Below are 16,174 nucleotides of genomic sequence, written 5' to 3' on the forward strand. Positions count from 1 at the left end.
TTATCTTCTTAGAATTGTACCTATGAAATACATGCAATATATTCTCTTTATATTAATAAAACAACAACGTACTATTTTGTCATGAATGTTTTCCTTGAATCTGCTTCTGGAATCTCACTTTGCATCCAGTTTGGGTATTCTACTTTCTAAAATAAGGATGAGCACATAAGATAATAACTACTCAACATCTCATCCCAACCTTAAAAATGCATTGAATATTTTTGTGCTTAATTCTTCTATGAGACAAAGAAGTCTTCTGGAATTGTTCCATTGTATTAATTGAAGCATATCAAGGTTGATGGTCTTATAAATTCCGTGAACTCATATCTAAAAAAATGAAGGTAAAACCAAAGATTAAAACTTATAATTTCTATTCCATCCCATTAATTCTAGCTTAAGCTATTCCTTTTAAGTGTGTACTGTGAAGGAGAAAGTTTATTTGAAGAGTTGTCACTATATTTTCTCCTAACTAAAGTCTTTCATTCCAGTTCCTCAACCAATGGAAGACTGAATTTTCCAAAGATTCATTAAAGTACAATTTTTAGGAAGATGCAGACTCTCAAAGCTTAACATGCATCTTTTTCTGAGTTGTAACACGTTTATGGATCCTTTAGATGTTAAAATAAAGGCCAACAATTTGTAGTCGGGGAGTAGAAAATGAAAATCCATTTATAGCTTGTATAAAAAATGTATTTGTTTATTTGAGGGGCGGGAAGAGAGGGAGAAGAAGAGAGGGAGAGGGAGAGAGGGAGAGAGGAAGAAAGAGAGAAAGAGAGAGAGAAAATCTTTCATCCATTGGTTGATTCCTCAGATGATTGCAATGGTTAGGGCTGGGCCAGGCATAACCCAGGAGCTTCTTTTGGGTCTCCCACATGGGTGCAGGGGCACAAACACTTGCGCCATCTTCTGCTGCTTTCCCAGGTGCATAGCAGGGAGCTGGATCTCAAGTGGAGTAGCTGGGACTTGAACCATTGTCTATATAGGATGCTAGCATTGCAGGTGGTGGCATAACCCACTATGCCACAACCCCAGCCTTCATTTATAGCTTTAATTCTTTTTACAATGAATTTTCTCCTGCCCCTGTGTCTCTAGTTGGTGACATGATGCTGACAGCACATCTATTAGTGTGCAGGTGGGGCAGTCTTTGTCACAGCTGCTGGCTTCTCTTTGGAGCTGGATTCAACATTATGCTGACTCGCAGGACTCGCAGGCTAAAAGCCTCTGATTACAGGTCATCATATCTGGTGCCTGATTTGATATCAGTAGCTGACCTTCTTTTCACCTTCTTCCCCATGGACTTCTTAACTTAGTATTTCTGAGGATATTATACTGTGGCATTTTGCTGACAGATTTAATGTTGCAGTGACAAATTTAATGTTACTTCACCTCTGCTAGGGCAAATGCAAGACATCACTGTGTCCAAAACCCACATACCTGAATATTCTGAACAGTAAGCTGAATTACCTTAACTAGAACCATATGTAAATGGCAAGCAAACAAACAAACCAACAAGCTGTGCAAGACATTACCAGTTCATCATCTGGAGAAGGTTATCTCAGAGGTTATAATTTCTTTTATTCAAAGAAGCTCGGAAAGGTTTAAGAAGTAGCCTATTTATGGTCTAGGAAAAGACATGAATGATCTCTTACACTGTGTCCTACATCCTAGAGTCTCTTGTTTATAAGGTATGAACACAAGATAGAAAACTCAGGTCTAATGCTTTCTCCTGATTTTAGTATTTTTAAAGGATAATCTATGTTTTTGGTTTATTTTTCACTGAAGCAAAATAACAAGCTGAATTTCAATTGTGGTTTTCTCCCAAAACATATTAAACTACATAGTTCTTTAAACATGTCCGTCTATCAGCATTTTCTACAGCTAATGTTTCCAGTCTCTAAAATTGTGTGTATGACTATACATTATCCATGATATTATTCTTGTCTTGTGTAAGATTGCATAGGAGCTGTATATGTCTAATAAATGCTTACTTCATGAATAATAGAGCAAGCAAGGTCAGAAGTTAAATTAGTTATTTGGGGATGGGTTCATTCAATTTTGTCAAATAATTTTCTGAGAGCTAAAAATTCATCCACTTATTGGCTTAATTCAAACGCCTGGTGAGTTAAAGTAAATGAATGTTCTGTTCAGTCACAGACAGTTGATCTGCTAGGCCTGGTTGAGGTGTTCTAATTAATGCATTATAATAGTTAATCAAGAATTACTTACTGGGCACTGATCATGTATATTACACTGATACTCAGTGGGATCCAAGAGGAAATAACCCACTAAGGCATTAGCTAAATTAAGACATACAAACTGGAACCATAAACTGGAAGCTAATGAGATAGGCATTTGTCATCATGAAGTATCAACCTGTACAAACATAACTTAATGACCTAAATGCATAGATGTATTCTGGATCTTCCAACCAAGCAGGGGTCCAAAAGGATCCAAAACCTAACTTTAAATTGGGGCTGTCTCTGGTCTGGAAGAGTAAGAAAAATATGGAAGTAAAGACAGGCAGCTAAATGACAAGATAGCCTATATATTCTCAAAGGGAGAAACTCTATATTGATATTTTGTTAGAATCATCTAGGGGCTGGGGACATGTGTACAAAGTCTGATTCCTAGAACCCACCTGAGACCTAATAAAAGCAAAGTTGGCATGCACCTTTTTAATAAGTTCTTCAATCAGTTCTTAACTAAGTGGTGTAGAGCTCACACATTGATACACACATTCTGTTTTTTTGGTAAAGCATATTTTTTTAAGTACATATTTAAGTTAAGTATATTAAGTATATATTTTTAAGTATATATATAAGTATATATTTTTAAGATTACCTACAGGATACTTTAGGGGTAAAATAATTCAAAATGATGAAGATGATTTTAGGTGTCATTTTTGTTTTTCTTATTGTCTTATTTCCCTAAATCGGAAATAGCAAAATGATGATCTGCTGTCCAGATGACATTAGTCCATGGACTATCTCTTTAATTGACCCAAACATTATTTTTAAATATTAAATACCTATATTAAACATTAGAAAACAATATATAAAAATCAGAAATTCTACTTTCTCTCTTAAAATCAGATGATTTGAAAGCAGTGGGCCCTGAATTTCACATGGCCTAAGTCAGCTAAAATGGAAAAGCAGTTGCCCCTTTGAACAACCAGTTTACTATAATCCCATGATTCTGCATCATATCTCCGATACCATGGCCAAGTGTCAGGTGCCATTAGTCACCACGATTTTCTGATGCTTTCTTCTACCTGGCCCACTTGACTCATTTATATCACCTGCCTCAATCCTCCAGGCACTTGAGTTTATGACCCCTGTCTTAAGGGTACTTCAAAACCAATTGTTTTTGAACAGTACTTGATGATGAAGACAGATAGTCCACATTCAGCCTTGTTTTACTGCATTCCCCTGGGATGCTCATTCTCTGCTCCTGGGCAGAATCTGGGCTAATTCGTTTAAAGGAAGCCCATTAATCAAAAGAAGGCACAATCTCACTCAAGTCTTTCAAAAAGGCTACACAATTTGCCACTCTACTTGATGTGCATATTTTATTTTGTGAGTATTTTCTATAGCAAAAGGAAGGGTATTGCTTATATAGAGACTGCTTCTGTGTTTTACAGAAAATATAGTTGTTTACAGTATTTTACAAAAAATAATTATTTTGAAGACTACTTTAGGGACCAATATTGTCACGTAGTGGGTAAACCCACCACCTGCAATGCTGGCATCCCATATGGGTTCTGGTTTGAGAGCTAGCTGCTCCATTCCCAATGTAGTTCTCTGCTGATATGCCTGGGAAAGCTGTGGAAGATGGCCCAAGTACTTGGATCGCTGCACCACATGGGGCACCAGAAGAAGCTACTGACTCCTGGCTTTGGACCTTTCTCTCTCTCTCTCTCTCTTTCTATATGTGTTTGTGTGTGTGTGCATATGTGTGTGTCTCCCTCTCTCTGTAACTCTGCCTTTTAAGCAAACAAACAAATAAATAAATCTCTTAAAAATACTTTAAAGGATTCATCCTTGGGTAATTATGGTATATCTGGGTAGGTTCTTCAATGATTTAAATGTTCCCAGTGGTGGGGATGTTGATAAAGCAGGATGCTAGGCATTTGAGGGGATAGGAACTATATGGGGAATCTCTACACCTTACTCTTAATTTTTTATGGAACTAAATCTGCCCCCAAAAGAATAAAGCTTTAAAAATGCTATGTTATGTCAATCACATGTGCTTATTAGTCCAAGAATATTCGATGTACAGAATGTCCTATGTTTTTTTCATTCCATAAAAATATTTCTCAGCAAAGCCTTGGGAATTAAACATGTTGCCTTTTTGAAGATCTGATATAAACAGGCACCAGAAAAATAAGCCTTTCTCTTCATTGTTTTTCCTTCCTTGATTATGTACACTGAAAATAAGTCTTGAAAAAACTCAAGGTAAAATCTTGTAAACAAAATGTTAAGTCAAGGTGTAAGTTTGCAAACCACATGCTACAAAATTGTTTTTCTCCTGCAATTCAAGTCTCCTTTTCAGTGAGGGAAGCCGAAGATCTGTGGATGAATTCACAATGATTTAGGTTTAGATTTCAGGTCTCTCACATTTTAGCTGTGTGGCTTTGAACTAGACACTTTGTTGCTGACCTCCCATTGGTAAAACAGGATAATAATTTTAACCCGTAGACACATTAAGAGGATACATGTAGTTTGGCAGATGGAATACATGGCACAGATTCAGTAAATGATTCTCTTTGTTTGATTGGTGGAGGCAAATTTTTTTCTTTACTGACTAAACAGTATTTTCATAGGGCTTAAGAAAAAGTCTTTTAAAAAAGAAAGTAGTAAGCCCTTCTTTCAATTTTTGTTTCAGGTGTCTTTATTCACCCAGCAAAAGGAAAAGGCCAATGAGTTTCCTCCAGGACAGAGCATTGTTGGGGCTGACAGCTAGTCTCCACTTTTACTGCAGATTCCATCTCACTCAGCCTTAGCTATGTCTGGTGCATAATCTAAAGAATTTATAGAAAAGTAACTGATTTGTTTATGTGCTAGCTTTTACTTTTGAAAGGAAAGTTAGAAGGTGTGTCAAAGAATAGTGTTGAAAAATGGGGCTTTTAATTGGTCCAGAAAGGTCAGCAACCAGCATCCCTGGCATCCGTTAGCATCCAATGGCTCTTGCCATTTTGAGATCCAATTATTGTTTATATTCCTTGTCCATACTCCTGAGAAACAGTGGTTTTTCTACTTAATACTTGCTGATATTTTTCATTTAGTGGAGAGTTAGGTTTGTAATTATAAAGTAAATTGAAAAGTATGTCATTAAAAAAATTAAAAGAAAAATAAGAAAAGAAGGAAGAGGGAGGATGCGAATGAGGAAGGGTGGGAGGGTAGGGTGGGAAGTATAATTATGTCCTTAAAACTGTATATTTGGGTCAGCGCTGCGGCTCAATAGGCTAATCCTCCGCCTGCGGCACCGGCACACCGGGTTCTAGTCCCGGTCGAGCACCAGATTCTGTCCCGGTCGCTTCTCTTCCTGTCCAGCTCTCTGCTGTGGCCCGGGAAGGCAGTGGAGAATGGCCCAAAGTCCTTGGGCCCTGCACCCGCATGGGAGACCAGGAGAAAGCACCTGGCTCCTGGCTTCAGATCAGCGCGTTGCGCTGGCTGCAGCAGCCATTGGGGGGGTGAACCAATGGAAAAGGAAGACCTTTCTCTCTGTCTCTCTCACTCTCCACTCTATCTGTCAAAAAAAAAACCCACAAAAAAACAAAAAACAAAAAAACTATATATTTGAAATACATGAAATCTGTTCCCTCTATACAAATTTTAAATTTAAAAAAATTATTTATTTACTTGAAAGGTAGAGTTACAGACAAGGAGAGGGGGAAACAGAGAAAAAGATCTTGCATCTGCTGGTTCACTTCCCAAATGACCTCAATAGCCAGAGCTAGGATGATCTGAAGCTAGGAGCTAGGAGTTTCTTCTGGATCTCCCATGCAGGTGCAGGGCCATCTTCAAGCACTTGGACCTTCTTCTATTGCTTTCTCAGGCCATTAGCAGAGAGCTGGATTGGAAGAGGAGCAGCCAGGACAGGAACTGATACCCATATGGGATGCCAGTGCTGCAAGCAGAGGCTTAGCCTACTACACCACAGTGCCAGCCCTAAAAAATATTTTAAATAACTAGCTTGTTCTTTGCTTGAGATGGTTTCATAGTTGTTAACTTTAGTTTCACTTTTTCCTTTTCTTTTTCCTTTGAATTACTGGGTCTCAATAGGTAGAAATGTTTTTTAAACATTTGACATAAATTGTCAAATTCTATGGTCATGGTATTTTTATGGTCATGAAGTATTCTATATTTTTTTGTTCAGAGTTATGTTTACCTCTCATTGACATCATATCACAAGACATATTAAGTAATTTTAAGTTTTATGTAGTTTGCTCACTACTTCTTGGTTCTATTTTCTTCATCCCATAATATATCAAAGCCATATATTTTATCCTTTCTATTTTTCTACACTAGTAAACCTTTAATAAAATCTACATGAGTTTTTAAGGGCAAAAATATAATTTATTATCTGTACTTCAAAATTTTACCTTTACATTGGCTCAGCAACTCTCATTTCTCATCACATCTTAATATCTTAATATCTTAATCTTTGATTTTCTAATATGCTATTTACTTTGTCTTCTAAATCTTAGAATCTAAAAATATTTAAGTTGGAAGAGACTTCAGAAATAAGCTCATGTTACTGCATCATCTTCAGAGGTTTTGAATGGCTTACTCAAGGCCACAGAGCTAGTGGTCAAGCTGAAAAACACACTCTTCACTACCCAATTTTCTGGGAATTCTTGCTAAAATTATTAGGAACAAAAACTTTTATTAGACCCACAATAGTTTATAGCTTTGTGTAGCTATAAGTTCTATCATAGCCTATTAGATCCATATATCTCTTTCACCTCATTCTATAACTTGTTTTCTTTTGGCTCATAGTATATTCACTCAATCAACTAATTCGAAGGCTCTGGGCTACTATTTAGCTAGATGACTTTAATTCTGTTGTGATGCTGGTTCTTTTATAAACACAAAGAAAGACATGTTTAATAGCCATGTTGGTGATTCAACTCAAAACATCTGCTTTGATCTGAATGTCTGTGACCTTCCAAAGTTGCTCAGTTGAAATCTAGTTCCCAACACACTGGTGTAAGAGTGAGGCCTTTGAGAGAGGACTGGATCATGAGTGGATCCCTGTAGGTGGGATTATAGCCCATATAGTACAGCTCCAGAGGAACTCCTCTGGACCTTTCTACCCTTCTGCCATAGGAAGACACAGCAGGAAGACACCAGATATGGAGCAGAAAGCCCACATTTGGCATTGAGTCTGCTAGCATCTGCATCTTAGGCTTCCCAGCTCCTAGATCCATGAGCAATAAACTCCTATTGTTAAATTACCCAGTCCAAGGTATTTTTTTACAGCAGGTGAAACAAACTAAGACACAGTCAATTTGTGTTTTTTTTTTTTTAAATACAATTTGTGTTCTGTTTAATATTTTAATGTGCTTTGTAGTAGCTGTCAACATTTACTCACAACTGCTCACCATGACACACAGATACTGGCAATGTAAATGGATAGAATAGATTAATACTTTTTTCTAAAAATATAAAATCCTTGTTCTTTCCTAGGAAATACTTGCACATGCTGAAGTAAAGGGGCATCATGTCTGTAATATAACTTAAGACAATTCAGAGAGAAAGAGTGTATGGGTACATCCACAGGGGAAATTCAAACAGTTCATGGGCATGTGTATTTTTCACAAACTCTGAAGACTGCTTGTGTAGTTAACTCTCATATAACAGATCCCTCAGGAAAATGAATGCTTTTGTCAGAAGCCAAGTGTATTAAATTAAAATAGAAAGATCTGGATTATGAGAAGTGGAATTATCTGTGATTACAGCAACATCAAAAATTTCCCCACCTCTGCTCTACCCCATGCTTCTATTTTTATTACTCTGTCGTAGAAATTTGGGTAAAATCTGAGCAAAGGTCAGAAAATTTTTGAACTGTGTCTTTTATCCCAGGCTCTCTCCACCCATGATCCTTTGCCTCTAATTCCTACCAGTCATAACTCCTGGCTATTTTTTGTCTGTGGACCCACTGACCTTGAACTGAAATGCATTCCTTCTTAAGCATTTCCTCAAATGACCTACATTTTAAACATCACATTAGAAGTAAATGTGAATGGAAAGGTCTTTTTGAAAGGGCATTCATTATTAGCAACAGTGGCAGAGACATGGCTATGTGGATGTGCTCAGACATGCTTCGAGGACATCGTAAACTCACTCTCAGATCACATGCATACCAGAAAGCTAAGCCCAAATGCATGAGAATTAAGCACTGTGGCTAACACCATAGCCCAATTTCCTATATTTTAATGTGAGCTCCTTTTTTTTGTTTGTTTTTTTTGGTTTTGGTTTTGGTTTTTTTTTTTGTTTGTTTGTTTGTTTGTTTTTTTGACAGGCAGAGTGGACAGTGAGAGAGAGAGACAGAGAGAAAGGTCTTCCTTTGCCCTTGGTTCACCTTCCAATGGCCGCCGCAGCCAGCACGCCGCAGCCAGCACACCGAGCTGATCCGATGGCAGGAGCCAGGTGCTTCTCCTGGTCTCCCATGGGGTGCAGGGCCCAAGGACTTGGGCCATCCTCCACTGCACTCCCTGGCCACAGCAGAGAGCTGGCCTGGAAGAGGGGCAACCCGGACAGAATCCGGTGCCCCGACTGGGACTAGAACCCGGTGTGCCGGCGCCGCAAGGCGGAGGATTAGCCTATTGAGCCACGGCGCCGGCATGAGCTCCTTTTTTGAGCATCTTTTCCTAGCCAAAACATTCATGGCTCTTTTTTTTCTAAGAATTAATTACCTAAATTAGATTTTCATAAAACCCATACATAGTACTCATGAAACATGTTGCCAGATTTTACGAGATGTGGTTTAGGAAGGTTTCTATGAGCTCTCAAATGGGACACAGAAAATATGATTTGTCAGTTGGAATAAAATGATTCAGTATGATAATAAAAGCATTAGAATTTTAGTTGATACAGAATAGAAATGGCCATTGCAGATGTAAAAACATTTTAAAGGAGTGATTACTAAAATAAAATGCCTATTTAGAATTTATTATTTGGAAGAAATAGGAACTCTCAAACAATATTCTACTATTATCTTGTAAACATAAGAACAATGGGACATCTGTACCAATTTAATTTTTAGATAATAATCATAAAGTTTTAAAGAAGATGAAGGAAAATTTACCCAAAACATTCAGTAAGAAAGAAAAAACTTCCTAAAATAGAAAAAATGTAGAAAATTGAAACACATTATTCAAAATAATTCCAAAATGGGTAGTGGATAGTTGTTATTTTGAGTTTTTAAAGTTTACAACATCAATGAAACAATGAAAACTTTATGCAACTATGCACATGAATGAAAAAAAAATTAGCTCTTACATGGATGATGCTGCACCCACTGATACTCAGTACTAGACATCTAATATTCAGAAGTAGAAATAATTTACTAGGAGATAAGTTTAAATCCTTAATCCCTCTGTCCATTGGCTCTGTGAGATTTGGCAAATTACTTAAGACTCTGACCCTCTGTCTCCTTATCTGTAAAATGGGAATGAAGTGCCTACCATGCAATAGACAATAGTCACTAATGGCAGGTACAGTAATAGTTAACATGTATTGAATGTTTATTGTGTGCAGGTGCATTGGTAACAGCTCTACAAGAATGATCTTACTTAGCTAGTACAGACCATACTGGTGGTGATAGTGAGATCTTACAGGATATCAAATAGACAGTGAGAAAGTGATTTTAAAATCTACTAAAATAAACTTGAATGGTAAGAAAATAAGATCTAAATCTTAAGATCTTAGTAGGTGGCCGGCGCCGCGGCTCAACAGGCTAATCCTCCGCCTTGCGGCGCCGGCACACCGGGTTCTAGTCCCGGTCGGGGCACCGATTCTGTCCCGGTTGCCCCTCTTCCAGGCCAGCTCTCTGCTGTGGCCAGGGAGTGCAGTGGAGGATGGTCCAAGTTCTTGGGCCCTGCACCCCACGGGAGACCAGGATAAGCACCTGGCTCCTGCCATCGGATCAGCGCGGTGCGCGGGCTGCAGCGCACCAACCGCGGCAGCCATTGGAAGGTGAACCAAGGGCAAAGGAAGACCTTTGTCTCTGTCTCTCTCTCTCACTGTCCACTCTGCCTGTCAAAAAAAAAAAAAAAAAAAAAAAAAAAAAGATCTTAGTAGGCAAAAGAGTCAAGGGTTGTGGCCAAGTTCAGAGTGTCCTGAGAGGTTCAAGCTAAAGCCCTTCCCATCCCTGGCTGCTCTGCAGGATGAAGCTCTCCCTTTGATACACTGCCTTTTCCAGTGCCGCGGTGACTGTGATCATTAATCTCCTCCACATCCTCCCCAAAATCCAAGTCTTGAGGGAGAGTCTTTGACTCATAGATTCCCACATTATATTCTTGCTTCCTGATGATGCCAGGGCAGAGCAAAGGAAGATCTAGCTAATTTATGTTTCTATGGCAGGAGGGGACTATTCCTTTTAAAAGACTTTGGATGATGCATGAGGAGAGATTGAAGTTTCAATGGTTTAATGCCACATATATATAGGAAATAAAGTTATCTATTTATTATATTCCTATATATTATATATGATCTAGGGGCAAGGTTTTAAACATTAACTTTTATGTATTAAAACATCTACAAAGTCATACAAATTATTATATTGTTATCACAGCTTTTCTCAGCTTCCTTAGATTAATTGAGAGTTGATTAGTGAAAATTAATATGCAATTATAACAATGTCAATAATCATGTTGAGATAATTGACCATGGTAGATCTACTTGTAAAATACTACTATATTGGTAGTTTTGGTAATATCTGAATACAAATGGGAAGTTTTTTCATTTGCTATAGAATTAACACACTCATGATAGATTCAAAATTCTACATTATTTTCCTAAATATATGTATTTATCTATTTGAGGAAGACAGGTAGACAGAAACAGACAGAGCAATCTCCCATCTGCTGGTTTGTTCCCCAAATGTTCACAATGGCTGGGGCTGCACCAGGCCAAAGACAAGAGCCAGGAACTCAACCCAAGTCTCCCCATAGGTAAGAAGAGACCCAATCACTTGAGCCATCACCTACTGCCCATCAGGGTAAACACTGACAGAAAACTTGAATCCAGAGCAGAACTGGGACTGAAACCTGAGCACACCGAGGTGGATTGCCCATGTACAAATAAGCATCTTCATTACTAAGCCAACTGTCCATCCCTCTTCTTTTACACACACACACACACACAAAAATAATAATAATTAATAATAAAGCACTGGTTCTCTCTCCAAATGGCCGCAATGGCGGAGCTGGGCCAATCTGAAGCTAGGAGCCAGGAGCTTCTTCCAGGTCTCCCATGTGGGTGCCAGGGCCCAAGGACTCGAGCCATCTTCCACTGCTTTCCTAGGCCACAGCAGAGAACTGGATCAGAAGTGGAGCAGCCAGGACTCGAAGCAGCATTCATATGGGATGCTGGCACTGCAGGTAGCAGCTTTACCTACTATGCCACAGCACCAGCCCCAAGAAATTTGTTTTTTGTAAGCCACTCAACTTAGGGTATTTTTGTTAGAGCAGCCCATAGGGACTAAAAGAGAAGAGCATGTGATTTTCATCCTTTTTTCTGTTAATAGGATTTTTTTTTTTTTTTACATTCCCTTTTTGATATAAGACCAATCGTACATTTACAGTGTGGAATCAAATCTCCCTGCTGGATTTGGTTAGCTAACACGCTGTTGGGAACTTTTGTATGTTCATAAGCAATATTCTGTGGCTTTTTTTTTCTTTGTCATGTCTTTATTCTGATTTAGTATCAGGGTAATAACATTTGCACAGAGTATTTGATAACTGTTCTGTTTTGTGTATGATTGTATTATTTCTTCATTATGTATCTGATTGAATTCACCAGTGAATCCATCTGGGCTTGGGCTTTTCTTTGTGGGAAGATCTTCAAGAATTAATTCATTTGTTACAGGTCTGTTATGGATTGACTCATGTTACCCAGAACAACATGTGGAAGTTCTAATTGCCCAATACTTCAGAATGTGTTATTTTTTAGAAGTAGGGTCATTGCAGATGTAATTTATTAAGTTGAGGTCATATTGGAGTAGGCTGGCTCTTCACCCTCTGTGATGGTGTCCTTAACAGACGAGATACATGGGGCAAGAACAGCATGTCGTAACAGAGGCAGAGAGCTAAGTCAGCAGCTGAAAGCCAAGGGACACTGAGGAAAGCCAGGGTTTGCTGGAAAACCACCAGGAGCTAGAGTAGGCAAGGACAGATTCTGCCCTGCGGGCTTCAGAAAAAGCATGGCTCTGCCAATACCTTGATCTCCAACTTGAAGTCTATGGATCTGTGAGACAATAAATTTCTGTTGTTTTATGCCACCTAGGGGGTAGGACCTTTGGACTTGGAATCCTAGATTTAAGTCTTATCAAATTTTTCTGTTTTCTTGGGTCAGTTTTGGCAATTTGTTTCTAAAATTGTGTTCTAGGAATTTCTACAATTTATCTACATTGTCTCATTGGTTGATAGTAAGTTATTTATAATGCCTTATAATCATTTGAATTTGCTAGGGTGAATGCTGATGTATCTGCTTTCACTTCTGATTTTGGTGATTTGTGTATTTAGGGGGGTTTAGTGTAATAAAAGTTTGACAATTTTATTGATCTTTTCAAAAACCAACTTTTAATTTTCATTTGCTTTCTCTATTTTTAACTGTGCCATGATTTCCAATATGATCATTATTTACTCTCTTTTCCTTGCTATGGACTTAAGTTGCTTCTCCTTTTTCTAGTTTTTAAGGTGGAAACCTAGATTAATGAAACCCCGTTTCCTTTGAAACTCAGGTGCGTAAATCAGCACATTTCCTTCAGATCAGTTTCAGCTGCAATTCATGTCTTTCGACGTTGTCATTTAATTCAGTTTCAAATACTTTCTAATTTCTCGTTACTTCTTTGGCCCATGAGTAATTCAGTTTAATTTCCAAATATTTTGGGAGTTTTTCAAATGTCCTTGATTCCTAATTTAATCATCTAGATGCTAGCGAAAATGCTTTGTGTGATCCCGGCCTTTTTAAAATTATCCAGACCTTTCTCTGGCATATGGGCTATACTGGAGAAGATACTTCTTAAAAGAATTTAAATTTTGTCATTAAGTGTAGTGATCTATACATATTAGTTGGGTTGATACTGTTCTTCAAAGCTTCTATAAGTGATTTTATATTTAGTTCCATCCATTATTAGGCATAGTGTATTGCAATATCAAGCTATTATTGTCTATTTATTCATTTAATTCCATCAACTTTTGCATCATGAATTTAGGGTTATGTTGGGTGCATACAGTTACAATTGTTGTATCTTTTTGACATATTCATTCTCATCACTACAAAATGTTCCTTTGTCTCTAGAAAGATCTCCTAAAGTCTATTTTTAGTCTGTTATTAGTATAGCCACTACAAGTCTGGTGATCATTATTTGCATGGCCTTTTGCTGTTTAATATTGTTGACATCATCATCACCAAGCACAGTGCTGTTCTGCACTTTCCTAGTTCTTAAATTATTCTCAAATTAATTTTCAAGCTTTTCCATAATAAGAAACAAATTCTTTTATCAGCTCTACATATCTTTTGGTGCAGATTTGAGTATAACACTAAATACTTAATATATTAAAACAATTAGAGACCAAAGCAAGCTCCACCCTTAAAAAAGCTAATCAAGTGTATTTATTTATTGCTTGGTGGTGTTGCCCGATGTCCTCTCACTCTATTTTAGGAACATTCATTTAAGCCAAGTGGCTAAATCCTAGGTATTATTGCCTTCCTGAAAGCCCTGGATAAAATCAGAAAATTTATTTTAGATCATTAAATATGCCTAATGTATTCCACACAGTGTACACAGTTGCAGTGCTTTGTGTTTTCTCATGATAAAGATACACATTTTTGAGCTTTTTGGGAAACATTATTTTAAAAAGGCAATGAGTATGTAATTATTAAGCTTTGATTCTTTGATATTTTTAAGCCTTATTTGGTGACAGGATGTTGCTGACTGCCCCGCATGTTAATGTTTAAGATATGTAGTTACTGTTTAAGTTATGATTATCAATTTAAATGGGACTTGAGTATTACACAACATGCTCATTTCAACAGGAATTTAAAAAAAATCCAGTCTGCTCAATAAATCATACAGGACAATAGAGAAGGTCATTTTAAAAAAGGTGCATACCTTTTCTGTCTTCTTAAATACCTATGAAGTTTTTAACTAATAATATTTGAATCAGGATTATCTAAGTATATTCTTAATTATTATATATAATTAAATTTTTATGATTACTGTATTGTGGCTTCTTGATTTGTGGCTTCCTTTAAATTACCTCTGTATTTGATGTCTTCTGATAAGGGCAAGAAAAATGATGCAATTATAAAAAGGTGTCCTCAATGACAGAGAATTGAAGATAGGATTAGTATGAATTCAATGCCTGCATATGATGAGAAGGATAAATGGAGACTCCCTTCCTTTTTGAGAAATTACATTTTTTTTAGAGAAATATATAAGATACTTTTACAGGCAATTTACTTTTCCTCTTATTCTTCTGACTTTTAAGAATGCAGTTTCTCATTGTCAGTCAAGCTTTCAGATGACTGTATTGTTTTGAAATGAAAAGAATCATTTACAAGGTTCAAGAACACATACTGTTAGTAAAATGGTGCCATCTCAGGCTCTGGCCCCACCTTGCACAGTAAGCTTCAATTCTAAACCCAGCCTGGCCCACTAGATGTCAGATGACTAAAAGGCCAAACTCCAAGCGTCAGCTCCAGCCCCGCCCTAACAGGATTGGTTGCTCTTTCACGCACAAGTTCCATCCCTCTCTCTGTCTCTCTCTCCCTCTCCCCCTCCTCTCTTTCTTCGTGCTCTCACTCCCCCAGTTGGGGTTCCCGTCAATAACCCCTTTCCCTTACTCAGGTGTTTGGTGTGTTTCTTGGTGGCCTTAAACATAGTTGCGATTTTCTAAGAGTCTTGTCACCCGAAAGTTTGTGATACTTTATATATCCTGTGTATCTATGTATAGACTTGCATATCCCCTTCAGTAGCCAGATCGTTACTTAAATTTAAAATTCCAAAAATACACTGACAAGAGATAAAGCAATCCCAGCACCCCATATGGACGCCGGTTCTAGACCCTGCTGGTCCACTTCCCATCCAGCTCCCTGTTAATGGCCCGGGAAAGCAGCGGAAGACGGTCCAAGTGTTTGGGCCCCTGTACCCGCATGGGAAGACCTGGAAGAAGCTCCTGGCTCCTGGTTTCCGCCTGGTCCAGCTCCAGCCCTTGGGAGTCATTTGCAGAGTGAACCAGCGTATGGAAGACCACTCTCTCTGCCCCCTCCCCAACTCTTTCAAATAAATCTTTAAAAAGATAAGCTCTTCTGCTTTAGCCAGTGTTTGTTTCGGTGGACATTAGGAAATTCCATCCCAGACGGCAGGAACGTTTTCCCCTTGTACGACATAAACACTGCACTGCGATGCTTGACTCCCACCGCTGAACACAAACCTGCTTCCAGAATCAAGTGGGAGGCAGCTAAAGTCGCAAATAAGTTGGCAACACTTAACGCCAATGGGCAGATCAGACCCACGGCCCTGGGGGTGCGGCACAGGCCCACGGCCCCGTCTGGCTGCAGGCGGGAGTCTGTCCCACGCTGCACCTGCCGGGTAGCACAGGGCTGCTCCGCCCGGCAGCTCCGGGGCTTGGGGCTGGCCGGGGCCCCGAAGGGCAGTTTTTCAGCGCCAACTCGCCCGGCAAAGCCACCCGCCCTGCCGCCTTCTCCCCCACAACCGCTTCCCCGAATGCAAGCCGCGGTAGGCGGCCCGCAGTCGCCCAAGTCACTGAGGGACACCGCCCGCGTCTCCCAAGGCGTTCGGAAGGTACGAGCGCCGCTTCCAGAGCCCGGGAGACGTCTGAGCCCCGCGCGAACGGAGCATGCGCCGCAGCCCGGCCTTCTGCTTCGCAGGCCTCGGATCCCCCAACCCGGGCCGCGGGCCGCGAACCGCCAGCCGCCTC

The sequence above is a fragment of the Lepus europaeus genome, chromosome 1 (assembly GCF_033115175.1).
Source record: "Lepus europaeus isolate LE1 chromosome 1, mLepTim1.pri, whole genome shotgun sequence".
NCBI classification, from domain to species: Eukaryota; Metazoa; Chordata; class Mammalia; order Lagomorpha; family Leporidae; genus Lepus; species Lepus europaeus.